The sequence below is a fragment of the Perissodus microlepis genome, chromosome 15 (genome assembly GCF_051167445.1).
Source record: "Perissodus microlepis isolate ML-2025 ecotype Zambia chromosome 15, ASM5116744v1, whole genome shotgun sequence".
Classification (NCBI taxonomy): Eukaryota; Metazoa; Chordata; class Actinopteri; order Cichliformes; family Cichlidae; genus Perissodus; species Perissodus microlepis.
The window spans coordinates 17,837,253-17,840,302 of NC_140475.1; positions in this window are offsets into that span (position 1 = coordinate 17,837,253).

Genomic DNA, 3,050 nt, shown 5'->3' on the forward strand with positions numbered 1-3,050 from the left:
TTTGACTCTCAGACACTCCTTAGGAATGCTGAGTATGCCCTGCTTTCCACTGCCAAGTACAGACTTGATGCAAACTGGGGAAGAAAGATATGAAGAGAGAAAAAGAAAGTTTGAACGGGGCTAAATAGTCTATACTGCCACTCCAGCAACTCTACGTCTGCTACAGAGAGCTGTCACAATGCCACCAGAGTACTGAACAAACTGAAATATGACCACATTGTGGTGCTAGATGAAAAGCCAGGAGTTAAAAGTTCCTCGCCACATTGCAGTGGACCAAAGTCAACAAAGCTTCATCGCTCCCTTTACTTTTTATGAGCCAACCAACCACAGATCTTCCTCAGGCAAACACCCACGGAAAAGACAAGAGTTATCCACTATATGGAAAATTAAGAAAAGACACACATGCTCAAACCTGCAGTCAATAAGTCACAAAGTGATTCATTAAAGTGATAAAGTACAGGGACTATAATGAAAGCTTATATACTTTAAGTGATCCAGTGAATACACACATTGTTGTTATGCTGTGTTTACTTAAATCCATGAATGCCTGCACAGTTACAGGATCCATGATTTTTCCTGTCCGGAAATGGGGAATCATTTATCTCATATTTTCTTTATGTGTCACTTGCTCAATTAGAACATTTTTTTTAATCCTAAATGAATCACTGCATTCTTCCTCCGCTGTTAGGAAATCTTTTCACTCTAATAAATCAACATAGAAATTCTTTCGGGGGCCTTTGGGGTTTGCCTCGCAGGAACAGCAACACTCAAATTTCTTACTTCTGCCTGTGATTTAAAAAAAAAAAGAAAACGGTCCATTGGGGACGTATTTATTTTGCAGCTTATATGAAGAAGATATGCAAGTTGATTCGGGCCTCAAACTGTTTGGCTTGGAACACTTTGATTTTTTGTGCACTGGGGCTGAAACAACTACGTGATTGACCTATTTTGGTCCAACAATAAACTTCAGAAAGCTCATTTATTTCAGTAGAAACCCATAAATTCTTGATATTTCGTAACATACGTTAAATCAGCTGCTTAGCATTTTATATAATACAAATAATACAAATTACCCGCAATCATATCCAGATATTTACTTCACACATAGCTGGATAGTCTGCGGTGAGCTTGAAAAAGCCTTGGCTGTGAGTGACTCATAAAAGGTGACACCTAAGCCGGGGGATTTTCACTACTATTATGTGTTATTTTCATCAGTCCAGTACATTCGCTTATTATTGCTTCTCCGGGCACATTAAACACATCTCAGTGCTCAGTGAGGTGTTGAGTCATTTGTGTCCATTAGCTTTCCCACCGTGTGTTGAATTCCCCATGTGGCTGAGATTTTCACCTTTTTGTCAGCGAACACAGGGGTTGGGGGAAGTAGTTGAATGTAAGCTTCGGTAGTTTTCCAGAGAATCGCTCAGAAATCACCTACACTACAGCGTCACCTCCTCCATTACACCTGGAAAGACTACTCACGTGAATCATCCCGACCTACTTAGGTGACTTTAACGACACACTTGATCCAGCAGAGGGCGCTAATGTGTTGCATTTGAATGCTCTTAGATGAGTCTTAAAATGATTCATTTTACATTTTTCCTCCTTGCCCTAAATTTGTGTTGCTTTGGGGCAACAGTTGTATACAAACTGGGGTTCTCCCTTCAATAGAGGAGTCATGAATGTGGGAAATTACTCCGTTTCTTGTGTAGCCGATTAAATATGAGTTATACTTCCCGGATTCATCCAAATCAGAAGGAAATTATTTTTTCTTTGACATAACTCGAGGATCTAGTGACTATACTTACACAGCGCAGAGTCACCTTTCTGGCACATTTTTTTTTTAAATAATTAAACATTTTTTACATAAAACATGTAATTAATTCAGGTTTTGTTGTTCACGCTTAGTTATTTGCAGCACAAACAGAGGGACACAAGTAATTATTGCTTATATTTTTTTTTAGATAATTTCTGCACATATGGGTCCTGTTTTAATTTTTTTTATTGATACTGTACAGGATTCGATCGTAATTCTTTATACTCTTTAGTTATTTTTTTTATGATGTCACTATCAAACTGTCTGAAAACTGAAAACCACTTTCCAACAGATCCCAGTCTTTACTGTAGCTGTGGACCTTTGCAGTGTCTTTGCTGTAGTTAATGTTGCATTCTGAAAAAATGCTGCATAATCCCCTTGACAGATGCATCTATTTTTTTCTTTAAAACCACTGGACAAAAGCCAGATTTTAAGAAAAGCGTCTGTCACACGGTGTTGACTTGACAATAGATGGATCAGGAGGGATAGTGCTTTTATTTTCCTTTTGGAGCAAAATAAATCAATAAAAAATAAACTACAATAATATTCTCTGTATTTTCCTTGCAACAAATCTATTTCCACTAAAGTATCCAGCGCCAGTCCTGTTTGATCACATCACCTTTTTATTGTGTTTTTATGTAGTGACAGAATGGCTTCTTGAATATTTTCTGTCTCTATTATTGTGAGAATAGAGGTAATTGAGGTAATTACACAAAAGCAGGAAATAACCCAGCTGACCCTTCAGTGAACCAGTAAATACAGACTCCTGCTGGGTACCCAAGAACTCTTCAAGGGCCAAAGCTTTATTTTAATTTTAGAGGAGATCCCATGTTTATTTATTTTTTTACAGTTCGAAAATAAACAGCTAGATGAACTTTTCTTTATGACAACATCCAGTGTGTAATGAGAGGGTTATGTATAAATTTTCCCAAGCTTAATGCACTTAAATGGGAAGCTGTGTGGGCTAAATGTCGGTGTGATGGCTATAATAATACATATGAACTATAATTTTAAGAAAATGTTTCAAATTATGGGGACATCCACTGTGTAAACACACACGCAAACGGTCCAGTTTAAATTCCCAGCTGTACAAACCATCCGTGACCATTTAACGAGTTGGTGGCAGCCTTGGACAAGAATCGACTCTTTGGCAAGGCAAAACTCGATTTCCCATGATTCTTTGTTCCAGTCCGCAGTGATGTGGGGTGTGGTGATGGTTGAATGACTGTGTATGTGG